Genomic DNA, 21,816 nt, shown 5'->3' with positions numbered 1-21,816 from the left:
GGATGCAGATTGGACCGCTTTGAGGTGGAAAAACAGATTTGTTATGTGACCTCTGAATATTTTGACTAGCATGTTGAATTGATCGAGTTAAAGGGAAGCGTAAAGGATAGTGTGTTGCAATGTGTGACGTTATTTTTGCCCTTTGGCAAATGTTCAAGTATCCCAATTTGCAAAGAGGAAACCGACATCAAATACTTTGAAAACATGGAATAAGGTAGAGTTTAGGTGAGAATACTGACACAAAATATGAAAGCATGAATATCTATTTAATGTGTGTGTGTGTGTGTGTGTGTGTGTATAATATACGGATAATACACATATATGTAGTATATGTATTTCTTAAGCGTGTAAGTAAGCACTTACATACACTTAGGGGATTGAGGCATTCATGTTTTGCTTTTGATTTGGCTACCCGTGCTTATACATGTTCATGCATATAGCTTCCTACTTGAATATATATTTAAATGAGTAAGTAATACATCTTCAATATGAATAATACATACACTTGTTTTTTTTTAAATCAACTAGTACAGAGGCATGTATAATAAAAAATATATATATATCATTCTTCCCTTCTCCTGCCCGTTCTGATAAAGAACCTGTCACACCGAGAGGTAGCCACTCATACTAATTTCTTTGTCACTTTTTCAGAAATGTTTCTGTAGACATGGCAACATCATTAAAAGGAAAAAAAAAGAGCTGAATTACATCATATATGCTGGTCTGAACCTCTGATGCTTTTTAAATTTGGGATTCTCATACTCCAAGAAGTCATCACCCAAATCCCCGCAGTTATAAACTGAAATTGAAAGCAAAAGCCGTACCGGTAGGAAAACATCTCCTCTTGAGTTGATGACTGATCAAATTTGGCTTCCCGCAAACCTCCTGCAGGATTTTAGGTTCTCATTTATTCCCATTAGGTCACTGTCTTTGTCAGTTTATTGCTGATCTTTAAAGTTTTCTCACTCATAATAGTATTATTTTCAGAATATATATTTGAAATAGTGTGAGAGAGAAAGTACTTCCAATTGTCTCTCGTGATGAAACATGCTAAAACACAGACCAGAATCTATTAAAAATAAACACGAAGTGAGTCTAGACTCTTAATTCCAAATCTCTATGTCCAGCCTCAACCAGTCTGTAGTGTTCTATTCAGCTTCCCTTCGAGTATCTCTCCTGGAATAAGCCCTTATCCCCTCGGACTCCTGTTCCAGGCTCATTATCATGTCTCTATACGGACTGCTTCCCATCCCCAATAAACCATGGTTGGTTCTTTATTCGTTCGTTCATTTGGTAATTGACCGGCGGATGCCTAAATCTTAGTAGGATGTTTGCTCTGTCATACGTGCGCGTTGTCAGGTGTTGGATGGACGTGGGGGAAAGCAGGTCATTTGCCTCTGTGACGCGCAGAGTGGCACCATCAGCCACCCCGCCAGCAAACCTGAACCTTCCATGTCATTTGAGACGCTCTGATGACTGTCCTGCTACGTTAACTTCTCACCACATTCTCCTTGCACCCTGCAGACTTGCTTTCTGCCCCACCCCACCACCTACTGCTCTCCGTGCCCCACATGCTCCATGCTCATTCCTGCTTTCTTCATGCTCTTGCCGCCCAGAAGCTTTTTCATGTCCCCCAGGATTGACATGAGCTCATGCTTTGCCAGTAGATTTTAATAGGATGAAATGATTTGTAATTTATTTAAAAAGCACTTGAAAAAGAGAGGATGCTTTCAGTTTCTCGAAAGATTGCCATAGCTGATAACGTACTCGCTATTTGAAATTTTTTTTTTTCAAAGTTTTATTTTATTTTTGGGACAGAGAGAGACAGAGCATGAACGGGGGAGGGGCAGAGAGAGAGGGAGACACAGAATCGGAAACAGGCTCCAGGCTCCGAGCCATCAGCCCAGAGCCTGACGCAGGGCTCGAACTCACAGACCGCGAGATCGTGACCTGGCTGAAGTTGGACGCTTAACCGACTGTGCCACCCAGGCGCCCCACGTACTCGCTATTTGTACTGTGTACTAGAAATTAGGTTGGGAACACACCATCTATTTCAGGTTTGTGTTTTTTAAAAAATAATCATTTCAGGGACACCCGAGTGGCTCAGTCGGTTGAGCGTCCAACTCTTGGTTTTGGCTCAGGTCATGATCTCGCGATTTGTGAGTTCGCACCCCGCATCGGGCTCTGTGCTGACAGTCCGGAGCCTGCTTGGTATTCTCTCTCTCTCTCTCTCTCTCTCTCTCTCTCTCTCTCTCTCTCTCTGCACGCTTTCTCTGTCTCTCAAAATAAATAAATAAACTTTAAAAAGTTAAAAAAATAATCGTTTCAATCTACTATTTTAAAACTTATTGAAATACTACAAAATAGCTTGAGGTACTAAGATTCAGAATTGGATGAGTTCATTATTTAGGGGTGGCCTTGGGCTTGAGGACATTTTTAGATGAGTAAATGTTTTTGTCATATATTTTACTTCTGTGTATGTTATAAACCCTTTAATACACAGTTTCTATTTTTGCTTTAATGGCCAATTGTCCTAGAGAATTGAAGGAAAGAGAACCATAGTCTTTTTATTTGTCCTCTCTTCTTCTCACCCTCCCAAAGTCTCCCCGCCTTCTTTCTTCTTATAAATCAGGGGCTTGCAAATTTGTTTGGGAAAGGACCAGATAGTAAACATTTTAGGCTTTGTGGCTTCATATATTCCGCATCACATATTCATCTTGTCCTCCCCCACTTTTTTTTAACATTTAAAGTCCTGCACAGGCCTTACAAAAACTAGATGTGGTCTAGCTTTGACTTAGGAGCCACAGTTTGCTGGCCCCTACTATAAATACATACTTTTATCTGTTACCATTTCCCTTTGGTCTAAATCACCACTTTTAGCATTGCTTATAATATTAGTAACGGGTTTTCTCAACCTTTAACAGCTGAAGATGCCTTCTTTTGCTTTCATGTTTGCTGGATAATTTTGCTAAACATAGTATCCTAGCTTGACATTTTTTTTCTCTTCTGCATTTTAAAATCTATTGCCGCTCCCCCCCCCCCCCCCCATATCCTGCAGGTGCACTAGGACATGCCTGTGTATCGTTCTGTCTGTTCATCCTCCTTGGGGCTCACTGAGCTTCTTGGATCTGTAGGTTGATGTTTTTAGTCATATTTGGGAGCAGTTCAGCCTTTATTTCTTCAGCTGTTCTTTCTTCCCATTTTGCTCTCTCCTTTCCTTCTGGGATTTTAGTTACATATATGTTAGATTATTTGGTACTGTTCCATGGAGTGTTGAAACTATGTTATTTTTCTGTTTTTTTTTCCCTCTCTCTGCTTCAGTTTGGATAATTCAGAAAATGTTTTTAATGTTTATTTATTTTTGACGGGGGGAGGGGCAGAGAGAGAAGGAGACACAGAATCCAAAGCAGGCTCCAGGCCCTGAGCTGTCAGCACAGAGCCCAACCTGGGGCTCAAACTCAGGAACAATGAGATCGTGACCTGAGCCAAAGTCTTACCTTAACCAACTGAGCCACCCAGGCGCCCCTGGATGATTTCTTTTGGCTTGTCTTCAAGTTCACTAATTTTTTCTTCTGTAGCGTTTCATCTGCTCTTAATACCATCCAGTGAATCCGCCCCCCCCCCCCCGATACGGCATTTTTCTTGATATTATTTCCACCGTTTTTAGAGTTTTTATATATGTTCTGAAATTCTCCTACTATTCATTCTTTACAAGATTTGCCTTTTTTTTTTTTGCCTCTAGCTTTTTGGGCATATATTATAGTTAGTTTAAATTCCTTGTCTGCTAATTACAACATCTTTGTCATCTGTAGGTCTGATCATTTTTCCTGCCTTCTCTAAAGTGTAACAATTTCATGATTCACATGCGTCCTGATTTTTTGTTGTATACAGAACGATGTGTGGATACATTCTAGAGGTCTGGATTCCCTTATCGTCATCTGAGGGTTGTTGAATTTTGTACTAGCAGATAGTGAAAGTACTATCAGATCTTCCGAAATTTGTGGAGGCTTTTCAGAGTAGGTAGGTTTCTTTCTTTCTTTCTTTCTTTCTTTCTTTCTTTCTTTCTTTCTTTCTTTCTTTCTTTCTTTCTTTCTTTCTTTTTTTCTTTCTTTCTTTCTTTCTTTCTTTCTTTCTTTCTTTCTTTCTTTCTTTCTTTCTTTCTTTCTTTAATGTTTTAAGTTTATTTATTTATTTTGGGAGAGAGAGAAAGAGTACACATGCCGGAAGGACAGAGAGAGAGGGCACCGTCAGCACAGATCCTGACACAGGGCTTGAACCCACAAACCGTGAGATCGTGACCTGAGCTGAAATCTAGAGTCAGGTTCTCAACCGACACAGCCACCCAGGTGCCCCCAGAGTAGGTCTGTTTCAGGCTAGGATGTGATGTTAATCCCAAGGCGTGGCCTGCTGGGACTTTTTTGGAAGCACAAGGTGTTTGCCTTGTATTCTAATGTGGGTCCTCTAATGTGGCAAGATTTGAGTTCCAAGTTTGGTGTCCTCCCTATTGACGCCGGTAGGTGCTGCTGTTACTCTGCTCGGCTCGTTCAGTCCACCCTCGGGTTGCTTTCCGTTAGGTTCCTCAAAGCCTTACCCTCCATGCAAGGAGTTGAAGACTCCGCCAAGGATTTGAGGGGCTTGTTCACAGATTCTAGGCTCTTCTCCAATGCTCCCCGTCTCCTGGGATTTCCCTCTGCCCTCAGTGTCCAGCTCCTGAGCATTTCCAACTTGCACCTCTGTCTCCTCAGCCCAGGGTAACTGCTGCTGTCTGCTCCAGCCACGGCTCTTCAGGGACTGCTGACTGCCCCCGGGGAAACGGCCAATGAAATGTGGGCCTTCCCTTGTTTGCTGCTTACCCTTCCAAGGTCAGATCCCATCCGGTTTCTGCCTGCTCTTGGTCACTCTCCAGTACCTTTCTTTGTGTTGTTTGTTTAATATTTTGTACACACTCTTACTGTATTGATGAGAGAGTTAGTCCCGTCTGAGCCATTCTGCCATTTCCAGAAGCCAGAAATCCTAAATAGGTAGGTAATAAATTCTTGCTGTCAGTGGAAGAGTTTTATAATATTAGTAAGATGATTATCTAAAGACTTAAGAGACTCTGGGAAGCCTCCCGATTGGCATGGTGGAGGAATAAGACCATCCTCTAATCCTTTTGGTTTGTGAGTTTGGTGTCCCAGGTTGACTGGCAGCTGGTTGTAGGTGAGGTGGAGGAAGATGTTACCATATAGCATTCTCCATCGCACACCGTTGTAAGCAAAAGCAGATGGATCATGGGTTGAGCATGTACTAGGAGAGCTTTGCTTCGTGTCCTTTTTTCCTCTTCCTCTTGTGAGGTTACCATTTTTTACCATATGCTATAGGTACTAGTACAGTCATGTATTTTCCTCGGTTCACATATTTTCATCTGCGCTAGAGCTTGGGCTCCACAAGGAAGATACTGTATCTAGATCAGATCTTTGCATAGGGTAGGTTCTAAGGATGGCATGAAATGTACTGTGCCAAGCACAATGCCTGATGTCCTGAGAACAGTGATTTTTTTCTTCTTTTCTGTCTACTCTCCTCTGCTCTGTAAAGAGTTGTTAAATATAACAGGACTGGGAAATTAAGAAAAAGAACAGATGATTTATTACAAGCACCTACTCTTCCCCCCCTTTTTTTTTTTCATGTGGCCACATAAGAAAAGTTTGTACTAGTAAGAGCTATATTGTTACATTATTTGGGGAGAGATTTAAGGATTGAAAAAATGAAAACATATTTAGTATCACTGTGAAAATTTACCTTTTTTCCTCACTTAGAATGCAAAAGAGTAGTAATAGTGTAGATCAGGTCCACGTCAGAAGTTCCTAACCTGGGTTTAGGGTCTCTGTAGATTGCTGCAATCCCTGAGATCATATGGAAGTGTGTGTGTGTGTGTGTGTGTGTGTGTGTGTGTGTATCGCTGTCTAGCAGAGGCTACACAATGGTCATAGGATTTTTTAATAGAGACGTTTTGAAATTTTATTTTATTGTTTTTAAGTAGCTTTTTAAAAAAATTTGAAAAAGTAATGGATCAGTATTGGAGTAGGATGAAGATATTCCAATTTTAAAAAAAGGTGTCTTGTCTATTTTTTGCATCAATTCATTTAAATTTTTTTTTTTAACGTTTATTTATTGTTGGGACAGAGAGAGACAGAGCATGAACGGGGGAGGGGCAGAGAGAGAGGGAGACACAGAATCGGAAGCAGGCTCCAGGCCCTGAGCCATCAGCACAGAGCCCGACGGGGGGCTCGAACTCACGGACCGCGAGATTGTGACCTGAGCTGAAGTGGGACGCTTAACCGACTGAGCCACCCAGGTGCCCCGCATCAATTCATTTTAAAAAGTATGTGTTCACGCGTGCATGCGTGTGTGTGTGTGTGTGTGTGTGTGTGTGTATACACACCGAAAACAACCTGGAATCTGATGTGCCAGTATACTAACAGTGGTCAATTTATGTAGTTGAAATATTGTTTTATTCTCATACCGTATATTTTTGTTTAAGTTTCAGAACCTAAGTAAATCTCACAATGTTAACAGATTCAAACAGAAAAGACTTTTAAAAATACAATGAAATATATCTTTCTTATTTGGACCCCTTTCCTCAGGGGTGGCTCTGAATACCAGCAGAAGTGACTTCTGTATCCTTCTATAACACACACACACACACACACACACACACACACACTCATTTGGTTTTGACACAACTGGAAGAATACTATGTACATTAATTTTGTATCTTAGAAAACTTGCCAATCTTCAAATTCTTATCCTTCCCCTGCCACACCCAAAGGAATTAAGAACACTGGATATCAAATTTCTAGAAATCATTTTCTCTTCTTTTGGATACCCCTTTCAGCTTTGGTGTGTACAAAACTGACTCCTAGTGGTAGTTCAGAAGTTATTTGATTTCCTCTGAAATTATCAATTTCCTCAATTATTTGATCAGAATAATCGCTTCTGATTATTCGTGGGGGCAGTGACCTTCATTGAATGACCCCTGCGTGCTGAGCCCATGGATGCTTTGTTTCATTTACTTAACCCTGTTGTATCTCATTTCTTGCTTATGGTTATTATTTGAACTATGATGCCATAACAACACATAAATAATACTTCAGTACTCTTTCAGTTCTTTTAAATTGCGCATCTTTTAGAAACTTTTGAACATGGAAGTTTTAAAATGCTTACAAAATAGAATGGTATAATAAACCTCTTCTTTTCTATCATCTACCTTTGGCGGTTAACAGCTGATAGCCTGTCAGGTTTCATTTACTCTGTGAGCACTCTCCCTGCCCCCACCCCATAATGTTTTCAAGCAGACCTCAGATGTACCATTTCATTAATATGCTTTTTTATATAAACTCCAAAAGTTAAGTAATGTTTTTTTTCACATAATCACAACATCTTTATAAAGAAACAACAAACAGTAATTCCTTAATATGATCAAATGTCCACAGTGTTTAAATTTCCAGTTCTCCACAGTATTGTAATTTTTAAAAGCATTTTGTTAGAATCAGGGCATTAATAATAAGGTCCACGTATTTTATAGTTTGATATGTCTTTTATGTTCTTTTGATGTATTAGTACCCTTCCTAATTCTTTTATTCTTTGCACATTTGTCAGAGAAACTAGTTTCTCTGTTCTGTTAGACTTTTCCTACCAGTGGTTCTGTTTGTAAATGGTTGAATACATAAATAGGTTTCTTTAAAAACTGTTTTAACTGGGGCACCTGGTCGGCTCAGTCGGTTGAGTGTGCGACTCTTGATTTCAGCTCAGGTCATGATCTCAGGGTTGTGAGATCAAGCCCCATGCTGGGCTCCATGTTGGGTGTGGAGCCTATTTAAGATTCTCTCTCCCTCTCCCCTGCTTGTGCACTCACTCTTTTTCTCTCTCGTTAGTTAAAGAAATAAAAAATAAAAAAAATAATTGTCCAGTTATGGCATTTATGGCTTTATTTTGTTTGAGTTACTAGTTAAATGCATGTTTCTAGATTTGAAATATGGAATGTTCTTTGAAATAAAAATTCACAAGGAAATAAAAGAATCAGATAAAATTATTTTAAAAAGTTTTTTTAATGTTTATTTTTGAGAGAGAGAGACAGACAGAGCATGAGTAGGGGAAGGAAGGGCAGAGAGAGAGGGAGACACAGAATCCGAAGCAGGCTCCAGGCTCTGAGCTGTCAGCACAGAGCCCAAAGTGGGGCTCGAACTCGGGAGCGTTGAGATCATGACCCGAGCCAAAGTTAGACGCCTAACTGACTGAGCCACCCAGGCACCCCAGATAAAATCACTTTAAATACAATCCTGAGAGGTGGCCATACCCATGCATTACATGGTAAGTGTATTGTATCTGCTAAATTTGTGGTAGGGGTACAAGCAAAATAAAACAAAACAAAACAAAAATCTTGTTTCCTTTTTCATTAGAATGCAGTTAACTGCTCAATGTCATACAGAGGGAGGCCTTTCCAGGGTCTCTTCACTGTGACATAGATGTCTTGGATTTTGTCTTTCCATAGCATTGAATCTTGCCGAAGGGATGCTGTGTACGAACCAGCAGGCCAGGGCTTGAACCACTGCAACATAACGTCTAGACTCATGAGGGGAGGGGGTGGAGCGGGCACATCCACGGGCCCAGAAGGAGCCAACACAGTGGTGATAAATCCAGGGGCAGGTAGCTGGGAAGACCGTAAGTCATAGCTCTTTGCCAGATGTACAGCGGGAAGCCCAGATATGCAAGTATTCCTTAGGCCAGACTGACATTTCATCCAATTAGAATTCTAGAGGAAATGTAGTCGTACTTCCGTGTCCAGTCTTGTGAGTCTCTAAATACTTTTCTTCTACCCGAAGGGAATACGGGCGGTTATTTCCAGTATTGCTTTCCTTCTTCCCTCACATTTCTAGTCTTCATCACCCGCCTCCCACCCCAACCTTTTTTCCCCACTTCTTAGAGCATATAGATTTATTTGTATCTGAAGTAACTGGCGATCACAACGTGGAACCAGTGGAACCAGAACTCTGAAATAGCAAACTTCTTTACCCCAGCCTGTATTATACTTGCCAAGGTCCTGGGCATGCTGTGAGTGTTGACCGTTTCCTGGTGAGGGGCTTCCGGTGAGAGGTGGGGAGGCTATCCCAGGAAGGATCCCCAGGCACATAGGAGGTGTGTGGCTCACTGTGCTTAGTTTCTGTGCTTTTGCCCTGTAATGGCAGTTGTGTTGCTATTAATTGTGTTTCAGTCCTTCATTTTGTATTTAAATCTTCCCTTCCCTTCCCTTCCCTTCCCTTCCCTTCCCTTCCCTTCCCTTCCCTTCCCTTCCCTCTCTTCCTCCTTTCCTTCCTCGCTCCTTCCCCCACCCCTTCTCTTTCTTTCAATAAGAGGCTTTTAAAAAATTAAAGGGAAAATAGATGTGTTATTTGCTGACTAGGGATGAGGCAGATAGCCAGCCTGAAAAGCAGAAGGGCTCTTTTCAGACTTTGAGATCCATACCTCTTGGGTGTCTCTCAGCCGTCTCTATATTTACATGCTTACCCCTGAATTTGGGGTGTGTGTGTGTGTGTATGCATGCGTGGAGGCATACACGTGTATGTGTATGTGAGTGAATCTGTTACTGGGTTAGTAACTCAAGTTCAGTGGAACCTGGCATTTAACGTCTCAGGATAAGAACGCTCTGTCTTCATATTCCTTTCTCTCCCCATCATAGTTACCATGACTACCTCCTCCCATCCACGACATCAGAAAGCATCAAATGGGATGAGGATACCAGTGTTGCCATACTCTCACAATAATAATATCTGAACCAAGATAGGCCACGTGTTTTAATGTGATTACTGGAAAACTGTATTATTCCATGTCAATTTTAGCATCTCTGTGCGGTAGCTTATTACATTGAAATAGTTTCTGTGTTTCCAAACATACATTTTTTCAGGTGGAGATCGATTTTCATCTTGGTAATAAATGGATCTATCTGTGATATAATGCTTATTAGGAATGTATGCTTTGGGTTTGCACCTTAGCTGTATACTTTGCTTGCACCCCCTTAGCCATGAACTACACATGGAATTTGACCTTCCTTATCTTCCCTGGTCTCTCCCAACATCAGCAGCTCCCTTGATAAGGCAGACGCTGCCTGCTCCCCGTCCCTGTGGCTTGATAAAAAGTTGCTTCAAGGAGCCAGCTGATAAGACGTTTTTTTTCCCTAACTGCTTGCGTTTTGTACAACTTTGAATCTTGACCTGATAATATCTGTAATTTACAGAACATTGATTTTTCAGGTTTGGCTGCATATTAGAATCACCTGGGAAACTTCTAATGCTGATTTGATTGATGTGGGGTGCAGCCTTCATATGAAGACTTTTAAAATGACTCCAGTACTAAGGGAGCAGAGCTTGAGTTCTGCTGTTCTAGGTGATGCATGAAAGAGCAGAAGCCAGGAGCCAGAAGGGTGGCCCTGAGGGACCCGGCCTTGCTTTGGCAGCCGTCTGAGGAAGGAGCTTGCATCAGACTTAGCCTCCTCGATGGAACTTCTCGTGGGTTCTGAGCCTGGGTGAAGTTTCAGGAGGGAGACTCTGGGAGTTTGCTTAGTTTTTGACTCCTTAGGAAACGTGTGCTCAGCTCTAAAAACCAGTGGTCTTCCCAGCTCCCTCTAGGGGTGGAAAGGTATAGTTACCCCACTATTATAAGTAGTTAGCATACAGTGGCCTGATACTTAGCTCTGCTCATCAAGGCTAAGGAACTGTCTGCAAAGTGAAACCAGGTATATGTTATTAAGAGACGAAAAATAATTCAAAAGCCTGAGATGGTTTAGTGGTAACATATTCACAGTGTGTCCGTGTACCCCATCGTTAGTTTTGCTATGAAGATGATTTTCTTATAGAAGAAACGTTGCATTTCGTCGACCCACAGTTTTATCTATTTATTAAAAGATTTCTTTTAATGTTTGTTTATATTTGCAAGAGAGAGACAGAGCGTGAGCAGGGGAGGGGCAAAGAGACAGAGACAGAATCTGAAGCAGACTTCAGGCTCCAGGCTGCAAGCTGTCAGCCCAGAGCCCGACACGGGGCTCGAACCCACAGGCAGGGAGATCATGGCCCGAGCCCAAGTCAGATGCTTAACCGACTGAGCCACCCAGGCACCCTTGATCCATAATTTTAAAAGCATGGTGAAGCTTTTAACTTTTCTTTTTGAACAACTTTAATTTTTTCTCAGTGTCACAATGGAAAGATGCTTTCCTAAAGATAAATGGACAATTCTGCAAAATACATAAAGGTATACTTTTCCATATGCGTGGAAGTACAGCAGGGCTAGGCATTTCACAGTTGGAATTTTGTGGTACATTTTGGTCCTGCTCCCTGTCCCCTGCCTTCACTTTTCCATCTTTTCCTTCCTCGGCTCCTCCTGACCCACCACCCACCGAGCCACTACCCCATCTTGTGTATTTGGCTGCTTGCAGGAACCATCCTCTAGCGCCTTCATCTGGCGGAATTCTTTTCGTCCTTCCCCCTGGAAAAGTCCAAATTTGGCATTCCTTCTCCAATTCTTCATGCAGGTTGCCAGACTTTGTTAGGATAAACAGCACTGCTGTGCACATGGGAGCCGTCAGATACACGTGGGTTTCTGCTTCACAGATTCCCTAGTTGTTGTTCATCAAGAGCTTTTATTTGTCCTTAAATAAAAGGGCCTTAAAACCGGTCAGCTCTTCCATTCGCGTCAATAATTTGGCTCACCTTAGCCAGTCTGGAAGACCTGTCGCAGAAACACTGAGCTCCGTTTTCTTTGTAGCCAGCTACGCTATGCCTCTTCTCTCAGTAAAATCCAGTCCATTGGATCTGCGCTCCGTCAAACTCATCCTTCCCATCAGTAGATTTTTCATCTGACGTACCTTCTCCTCTCCCTCCCTGTGACCTCAGAGGATGGCCCTGGCTCTCCCCCTGTTCAAAACCAGCCCTTCTCCTAGACTCTGGATGCTCTATTCTGCTTCCTTAAGGGTCTTGCCCCTGCATATGTCCTCTTCTTCCCTTTACTTTTGCTCTCGTTTTATGGGCTCCCCACCTTGTGCCTATAAACGTCTTTGAAAACCATACCAAACGTCTTTCTCTTAACCCTGTGTTTCTCAGTGGCTCCCCAGTTCACTCTCTTCTTCTCCACTGAATGTTTTGAAATACAGTTCTGCCCCGGTCTCTTCTCTGCCTCCCATCCCATCACTGCCTCCGCCCTCGGCCCCCCAGCCTCCTCGTCTCACCTCCTGCTTTTGCAAAGCATCGCCAGGACCTCCTAATTGCTCAACCCAGTGGAAGCTTTTTCAGTCTTTCTGGATTGCCTCATCTACTGATTTGACAATGAAACACTGTTCTCTTGATCTCTGTGACTAAAATTATTTCTGGTTCTAATTTTTTCATGCGTTCCTTTTGTTGTGTTTTGTTTTTGTCTCTTTCTTGGGTTTCCCTTTCTTCTTCCTACTCCTGAACAGTTGGAGCTGCCTCTCAGTGTGCCACGATTCTTAACTGGAGAGTAGGTGGCCCATTAAAATCCTTTGTCAAATCTTTTAAAATTTATATAATCTGGGGCCACCATTACTGTAGTTATTGGCTCAGTAGATCCTCCTTCCAGAAACCTATAGTATAATAGTTTTCTAATATTCTGTCATATGGAGGTACCATATTTACTTGACCATTTCTCAAGTTTTCACTCAACAGATACTTATTGAACACCTACTTTATCCCAGGCGCTGTGGATGATTTAGTTTTTCACAGTAGAAGAAGCACCGTGATGAATGGCCTTTGCTCCACTCCTTTCATGGTCTCAGTCTAGATTTCCAGCAGTTCAGTCACAATTTTAAGGACGAGTGGGTTTTCAAAGATCTTCACTACCTATGGCCAGATCACTTCATAGAGTAAGTCGTATCTTCGCTTCCACCAACTCTGTGGTATAGTTTTAACTACTAGATGTGTAAGACAGCAGTTTCCAAATCCTGTATCTTTAGACCTGCTCTCTCCAGGTTTGTTTCCAAACTGCTCTGAGTTCCTGACACACTTTCTTGTCTTCTTCTTTGCCTTTGCAACCTCCTCATGATCCCCTACCTGAATGCCCTCATCCACTCTCCATGGTGAGACCACTCATCTTCTGTTTATTTTCAGCCTGTGTATTTCATCCATGAAGCTGTTTCAGGACTCTTCCCATTGCCAAGACGGCCACATCTCCCGGTTCTGTGTTCCCTTAGCACCCTGTGGATAGAGTCACACTGGTACGCGTGTAGAGAGATGGCTTGTTTCCTTCTGTAAGTTCCTGCACGTAGAATTGCTCATCTTTGTGTATCTTTAGGCTAGCACACGGGAGCTAATATATTCTGAATTGAATAAATCCTGTGTGTTAACATTGTAGAAATCATCCCAGAAGATCTGGCGGTGGTGAACACTGCTCTGGGGGTGAGAGCACAGTGCTGGGGGTGCAGACCAGTGGTAGGAGACTGGGTTGGGGAAGACTTCCTCAAGGAAATGAGAACATGGTTAGTGGTCAGTTTCTTTGTTTTAGCGTGTTTATTAGAATAATACTTGGTTTATATGGTGAAGTCTGTCCTTTTCTATTTATTGTTGGCGGGTTTTTGTTTGTTTGTAGTTTTTTTGTTTTTATACTAATGATAGATGTGATTTAGTCAAGTCCGTTCTGGACATTGTTACCTTTTTCCTCCTCCATTGTCCTGCTGTAGTTATGTTACAACAATATCCTTCCTAATACTGAAATATCTTTGCATACTTATTTCACACCCTACTCGGGTGTGGCTTTCCAAACTTTGAATATACTTCTTTTAAAAAAATTAATTTTTTTTAACTTTTCTTACGTGATCTCTATGCCTCAGCGTGGGGCTCAAACTCACAACCCCAAGATCAAGAATCATATGCTCCACTGAGCCAGCCAGGCGCCCCTGTACTTCTTGGTATAGATTGTTATTTTTTAAATTAGTAATTATTTTTATTTTTTCATTTACATCCAATTTAGTTAGCATACAACACAACAATGATTTCAGGAGTAGAATCCAGTGATTCATCCCCTTTGTGTAACACCCAGGGCTCATCCCAACAAGTGTCCTTCTTAAGCCCCTTGTCCGTTTAGCCCATCCCCCCACCCACTACCCCTCCAGCAACCTTCAGTTTGTTCTCTGTATTTAAGAGTCTCTTATATTTTGTCCCCTCCCTGTTTTTATATTGCTTTTGCTTCCCTTCCCATATAGTCATCTGTTTTGTATCTTAAATTTGACATATGAGTGAAGTCATATGATCTTTGTCTTTCTCTGACAGACTAGTTTTGCTTAGTATAACACCCTCTAGTTCCATCCATAGAGTTGCACATGGCAAGATTTCATTCTTTTTGATCGCCGAGTAATACTCCATTGTATATATATATACCACATCTTCTTTATCCATTCATCCATCGATGGACATTTGGGCTCTTTCCATACTTCGGCTATTGTCGATAGCGCTGTTCTAAACATGGGGGTGCATGTGTCCCTTCGAAACAGCACACCTGGATCCCTTGGATAAATGCCTTGTAGTGCAATTGCGGGGTCGTAGGGTAGTTCTGTTTTTAATTTTTTGATGAGCCTCCATACCGTTTTCCAGAGTGGCTGCACCAGCTTGCATTCCCACCAGCGGTGCAAAAGAGATCCTCTTTCATCCTCGCCAACATCTGTTGTTGCCTGAGTTGTTACTTTTAGCTATTCTCAGTGGTGTGAGGTGGTACCTCAGTGGGGTTTTGACTTGTATTTTCCTGATGATGAGTGATGTTGAGCATTTTTTCATGTGTTAGCCACCTGATGTCTTCTTTAGAAGAGAGCCTATTCATGTCTTTTGCCCATTTCTTCACTGGATTATTTGTTTTTTTGGCTGTTGAGTTTGATAAGTTCTTTAAAGATTTTGGATACTGCCCCTTTATCTGATATATCATTTGTAAATATCTTCTCCCATTCTGCTGGTTGCCTTTTAGTTTTGCTGATTGTCTCCTTCGCTGTGCAGAAGCTTTTTATCTTGACGAGGTCCCAATAGTACTTTCTGCTTTCGTTTCCCTTGCCTCCAGAGACGTGTCGAGTAAGAAATTGCTGTGGCCGAGGTCAAAGTGGTTATTACTTGCTTTCTCCTCTAGAATTTTGATGGCTTCCTGTCTTACATTTAGTTCTGTTATCCATTTTGAGTTTATTTTTGTGTATGGTGTAAGAAAGTGGCCCAGGTTCATTCTTCTGCATGTTGCTGTCCAGTTTTCCCAACACCGTTTGCTGAAGAGACTGTCTTTATTCCATTGGATATTCTTTCCTGCTTTGTCAAAGATTAGCCGGCCATACATCTGTGGGTCCATTTCTGGTTCTCTATTCTGTTCCAAGGATTATTTTTTTTAAATGCGTTTTTATTATTTTGACAGAGCACAAGTAGGGGAGGGACAGAGAGAGAGGGAGACATAGAATATGAATGAAGCAGGCTCCAGGCTCTGAACTGTCAGCATAGAGCCTGATGTGGGGCTCAAACTCATGGACTATAAGATCATGACCTGAGCTGAAGTCGGATGCTTAACTGACTGAGCCACCCAGGAACCCCTTGATATAGATTGTTAAATCCATATTCATATATGGAACTTGTCTGTGGTGCTGATTTTTCTTCCCCTTTGGTCACATTGATGTCAGGGCCATATCAGCTTTATAAAATGACTTAGAACAGCTTTTGTGTTATCCTGTGCTCTGAAACTTTTTAGGAAATGCTTTACTTTTCAGAATTGGAAAGAATTTGATAACAAAAGCATCTGGGCCTGGAACCTTTAAACAAGGTAGTTCTTTGTCGTCCTCTGGTAACTTTCTTCGTTTCATCCGTGGTTATTCCTGGATCAAGTTGAGTAATTTCATGCTCTCTGGAACCTTTTACTAATCAATCACAATTTTCAAATTCATTAGCACAGAGTTGAGTCTTGTATTTTTTTCCCTGTATACTTCAGGCGGTATTTTCCAATTTGAAATATTACTGGTCTGGATAATCATTTTCAGCATTATTGCACAGTGTCCTCTTCCTGAAAGACACAGGTCCAGAGGCACAAAGATGTGTAACTACAGGTTAAAATGTGTGACTTACAAATGTGGGCTTACTTAGCTGATCTAGTAGTGAACACCAGGGACAAGTATTATTTAAAAGAGCATGTATTGGGGACACCTGGGTGGCTCACTCAGACTCCTGATTTCAGCTCAGGTCATGAGATCGAGCCCAGCATCAGGCTCTGCACTGACAGCACGGAGCCTGCTTGGGATTCTCTGTCCCTGTCTCTCTGCCCTTCCCTGGCACTCACTCACTCTCTCTCTCTCTCTCTCTCTCTCTCTCTCTCTCTCTCTCTCTCTCTCTCAAAATAAATAAACATTAAAAAAAATTAAAAGCATGTATGGGTATTAGATGCGTTTTTAACATTACATCATTGTCTATATTTAGTCTTACTGAAATAGCTGTAGCAGTTAACAGTAAGAGTAAGGGAGCTTGTGCTGACGGGTAACGAGGGGACGTAGGAGTTATGCTTATTTAGTAGTAAAAATAGTACAGTCGCATATGGTGATCCTTTTTCAATCAGATGGCTTCTCTTTCAGTAAATAGAGGTGCCTTTTACAGTTCATTAGGATCCACTTCATACGATTCTACTATTAGCTTTTCTGCTTTGTGCTTTTAGGGCCAAGGGAAGAGGGAGAGTCTGTGGTGTTAGAGCCGGGGTTATTAGGTACAGATCCGAAAAGTGGCAGAGAAGGATGAGCTGGTAAAATGAAGGTAGAGATCATTTGTTCTTGATCGCATGGAGTAAGAAAGAGTTTACTCAAGTGTTTTTCACGGTAGGCATACAGCTTCCCAAATGTCGAAATCATCTGTAACGTTAAAGAGGATATGATGCCGGGTTCTTCAGTGAAACCACCCAATGCCGGTTGTAAGTTTGTGTGCCTGGATCCCTTTTTCTCTTTCTCAGAATGCACCAGCGCTTCTCTGCAGCCTGGCAGGTTATTGCCAGCATTTCTCCAATCAGTAAATCACGCAGGGCCGTCGTATCGTCATGATTACTAATGATCATGAGACAGGTCACCGCAGAGAGACAGGGTTCCGCATGCAAGGTCTGGTGGTGGCACAGAGCAGGGAGTGACAGACTGTGAATGAGGGTGTTAAGAGAAGGGATGGGGTGGGAGCTGACGCCCCGAGGGGGCGGCTGAAGCTGGAAAGAAAACAGCAGTGGGGTTGGGGGTGAGGCCGAGGAGGACCTTGTGAGTTGGCCACACAGCGGAACCGGGCTTTATATTTACCTTCAAATTGAGAGTCAAGGGATTGTTTAAAGGGTATGATCATCTGTAAGCCCCTCCAGGAAAGCCTGTCTGTTTGGTTTGGCTTGTTCTCCCGTCTTCAGCCCCTCCTGTTGTTCCTGACACGGGGTGGATGTTCACCACAGTGAAAACACAGCCTTTGTGAAATCAAATCCTAACGACTTTGTGTGTTGGTCCCCAAAGCTGGGATGCCCTGCATCCTGAGGCTCTTGAGGGGTGGTGTTCAGGGAGCCCCACCCCCACCCCACTTCACCACGGGGTGGAAATGGTCAAGAGCAGAAACTTACCAGGAGGATTGCTTTACTGTTGTGATTTGTTTCAATTATTCAGTCTTCTCCCCAGAGCGCTAAAAGAAAGGTTATTTTCTTTTTTTTTCCCTAAAGTTTATTTATTTATTTTGAGAGAGAGAGAGAGAGAGTGAGCAGAGGAGGGGCAGAGAAAGAGAGAGAGAGAGAGAGCGAGAATCCTAAGCAGTCTCTGTGCTATGACACAGGGCTCAGTCCCATGAACTGTGAGATCATGACCTGAGCCAAAATCAAAAGTTGGATGCTCCACTGACTGAGTCACCCAGGCACCCCAAGAAAGGTTTTTTCTTTTTTTTTTTTAACTTTTTTTTTAATGCTAATTTATTTTTGAGAGAGACAGAGTGTGAACGGTGGAGGAGTGCAGAGAGAGGGAGACATAGAATCTGAAGCAGGCTCCAGGCTCTGAGCTGTAAGCACAGAGCCCAACATGGGGCTCAAACTCACAAACTGTGAGATCCTGACCTAAGCCAAAGTGGGACGTGTAACCAACTGAGCCACCCAGGCGCCCCAAGAAAGGTTGTTTCTTAAGGGCTCTGGGACTTGGTTTTGGTTTTTGTTTTGGGGTGGGTTTTTTTTTTTTTCTCCATGGTTTCAGATTATCTTTCACAAATAAAGAGATGTTTTCCCTTTAATTATTTATGGATGATGGAAATAAAGTATTTTTACATGGTTTGCGTGTACAAAAGTTTTTAAATATGTGAGGCATTGTACAAAATTGTTCATAATCTTTACCATTCACAATTTCTGTGCCTTATTGGGGAAGGAAATCTGTAAGAAGTTGTAAATTTTCAACAGTTGCAGAACCAAAATACGACTTACATGATTAGTAGCTTCTCCCTTCTCCTGGCCTGTTACTTGCTCAGCCATGGGCCCCTCTGGATTGTAGAAAAGATTATGGATCCATTCATGTTGCTGGAGTCTTTACCAGGTGACAGCTCCTCCAAATACATTTAGTAAAAATTGAACTAATTAGAATTACATCTTAAATACGCTAAAAACTCATTACAGTAAGAATGCATTACTCACTTTAGACCGACCGACATGGTGTGAATGTCCATTTTGCTTACATATCTATTTTTATTCTTAAACAACAGCAACAGAGAAACTACAGTTTATTTCTCGATGTGTATTTCTTTGTGAGATTGTTACCTCAGATAACAGTGCCATGGAGGGCATGATGGAAGGTGTCTCCGAATCTGAGATCCCATTCTAAGTAACACCCCCAGGCCCCCAAATCAAGGCTTACAAGTGAGATCGTGTATTACTGCTGGGAAGTGTTACCCTTGGTAAAGGGAAAAGGGGAAAAAAATAAAAAGTAAAAAAGATGCGTAGGGAACTTCTTTTTATATCAGGTTCTGAATCCAGCAGTGGGTTGTAAAATCAATATAGCTGGCTGGGCAAGGGAGCATTATTCATTTTTAATAGGAAAAGATGGAAGATGGAGTGTGGGTAAGTTTGTTTCTGAATTCTGTGTACACATGTGTAATTGGTTGAAATGTAAAAACACATTTATTGCTCTGAGTCATAGTGAAAAAATGATAAATAGTGCTTTAAAAATCAGTAAGTTGCCTTGTATGAACCAATTAAGAGCAGACAATGTATGAGTCCTTTCTCTGTGATTTTGGAGGATCTCTGAAACATATTTGACCTGAAAAATCCTAAAGCATAGGTTAAATATAAACAGGACTTTCTCTAAAAATTGAAGCAAAGGCTTTTAATACTGACTATTACAAGCTCTCTAAATGAAAATTGTATTTACCTATTGAACTGGGGCTTTCGGTAAAAGAATTTAAGTAGATACTTATACCTACCAAAGTAGATGTCCTAAATCTGCTGATTTATGCATAGTTATTATCAAGAGAAAAAGGCAACTTAATTGAAAATCCAACAACAAAGACCAGTATTTTGTGATCACATGTAAATTGAGGTCATTTTTCTAAGAATTTGTTATGTTACCAGTGCAAGCAGAAGGTGGCCAAACCTCAGTGTACTGAATAGCAGTTATTCTTAAATATGTGTTAAGTCATGAGTTTTTGTTGCTTTGAGCCACAATCGCTTCTGTTAATAAAAAAAGGTGTTTTATTATATAATGCCAAATTATGTGTGCACAAACTCTTAAACACAGTCATTACTACCAGAATATATATAATATGTATGTATATATTTATGGTTCTTAAGTTTGGAGGGACTGCTGGCATAGAAATGAGAGTGTTTTTTCCTTTTTATGTTTCTCAAGGACTGTGTATTTAAATTCATGGTTTGTTTCTTTACATTTTAAAGGTTATACAGCATACTTCATATATTTTACTTTTTTAAAAAGCGGCCCTTGTCCTTTTGTTACTTATGTTAACACAGATTTCATCCATGCATTTGGTAGTTTTCTTTTTGAAATAAAGTTCCTGCTGATGCAGGGTCCACTTTCTACATTTAATAAGAGGTGTTTTGCTTTTTGCTTTGTTTTGTTTTCTTTTCTTTTTTTAGGACCGTTTCCAGTTCACTTGTCATTTCATGAGAAATAACTAAAATTTGTGAATAAGAAAAATTGTAATATTTCTCTAGGTTACCTCTACTTGTAGATCTCATGCTGGATCTGATAATTAGCAAACAAATAGGACATTGCTGTGGGGATACACTTATCAGGATGAAAGTTTATTTTTGACCAGTGCTGACAGTGTCTAATACTTCAAGCTAGCTCGACTCCGTTTTTCCTGCTGCTCCCACTCCGCTTTTATTTTGCCGACCGGGTGGATCAACCTGTGATTAAAAGAAGTTTGATCAGAAAATGGAAGGTTCTCTGAATTTTCTGGCTTCTTCCTCAAGGTTAATGGGAGAAGAAGCAGGTGGTTCCGAGGGCCCCTGTGGTGGGGATCCGTGCCTTTTATTTATTTGGAAAAGGATACATTTTGGAAGTTGATCTTGCGTGGCCGGTGGCGGTAGGCCTAGCACTGGAGACCATTTTGGGAACTGGCGGTGGACGCCAGAGGGCGTAAATGGCTGAAGTACCAACATTTTGAAAATTGTTAAATGATACTTCCGTGCATTAACTAAAATATTATGTAATTATCGGTACTGTATTCTTTTCAGTACAAGAAAGTACCCTGGGAATTTTGTAACTTCTACCATTATAACGAGTACTTAGGCCCCCGTATTAAAGCTGGAATTAGTTATTGTCTTCATCATCAAATAAGTACATCCTTATACAATTTAAAGTAATCGTTTTTTTTTTTTTTTAATGTTTACTTTTGAGAGAGAGGGAACGCACGCATGTGGGAGAGGGGCAGAGGGAGAGGGAGAGAGAAAAATGCCAAGCGAGCTTTGCGCTGTCAGCGCTGAACTGGAAATGGGGCTTGACTCACGAACTCCGATCTGAGCCGAAGTCTGACACTTAACCGACTGAGCCACCCAGGCGCCCTTACGTTAATTGTTAACCAAAGGAGAACACACGCTGTTTTACAAAATCCACTTGTGCTCCGAGCCTCAGCTCTAACAACTGCAGGCTCCGGGCCCACGCTCCTCACCCTCTCCTGTCCGCTCCTGGGGCAGCCCTCCCCGCGCCTTGGTAATTATTACTTGTGGGTTACACCTTCATTGCTTGTGGGTTACACCTGATCGTTCAGAACTGGCTCACGTGTAACAGTTCTAGAGTCATGACTCTGATAGGGTGGCTCTCTGTTGCAGTCGGCTACCCACACACTTCATACGTAACCGTCCTGGTACCAAGCGTTGGCAAGAGGGACGGGTATCCCACTGTTCTGCTTCTCCTTGCATTTCTTGCCCGGTTCTTCCTTTTCCTTCTTCCATGTTTGGCATAGGTTTTAGGCCATCCATGGACTTCGCTTAGACTTGTTTCTAAGCTAGCAGGCATTTGTTACATCTCTCTAATAAAATCACTGCTGGGCATTAATGTTGTCTTTATAAGGAAAGCTTTATTTTTAGGTATTTATTAGGCACCTAAACATGTGTTAATTATCGTTCAGTATTTAAAACGCACTAATTATTTGCATTATGGAAACATTCATTGATTGCAACTGGTCCTTGTGACAAAGACGTGATTGAAATTGTATATTCGGTTTTAAAATAAGGGAATATGTCATTACTTTAACAGTTTACACATATTTATTTCATAAGTAATTCAATAAATATTGATTACTATGTATGAGGCTCCTTGTATAAGTAGTG

At 41.5% G+C, this 21,816-nt stretch overlaps 1 protein-coding gene and 1 long non-coding RNA gene across 6 annotated transcripts in view; one reads left to right on the top strand and one right to left on the bottom strand.

Annotated features, from left to right (window-relative positions):
* Positions 1 to 21,816, top strand: part of HIVEP1 (HIVEP zinc finger 1) — a 148,714-nt gene that overhangs the window by 55,632 nt on the left and 71,266 nt on the right. The window lies entirely within an intron of this gene.
* LOC102899917 overlaps positions 8,182 to 21,816 on the bottom strand; it is a 28,554-nt gene continuing 14,919 nt past the window's right edge. For both annotated transcript variants that reach the window (XR_006597554.1, XR_002742186.2), the window contains 3 exons: positions 18,457 to 20,391; positions 17,620 to 17,678; positions 8,182 to 9,212 (listed from right to left, as the gene is read on the bottom strand). This is a non-coding gene — a long non-coding RNA (uncharacterized LOC102899917). The remainder of the gene's footprint in view (positions 9,213 to 17,619; positions 17,679 to 18,456; positions 20,392 to 21,816) is intronic.

This window comes from Felis catus, chromosome B2 (assembly GCF_018350175.1).
Source record: "Felis catus isolate Fca126 chromosome B2, F.catus_Fca126_mat1.0, whole genome shotgun sequence".
Taxonomy (NCBI): Eukaryota; Metazoa; Chordata; class Mammalia; order Carnivora; family Felidae; genus Felis; species Felis catus.
This window is presented reverse-complemented; position numbering and strand designations above follow the sequence as displayed.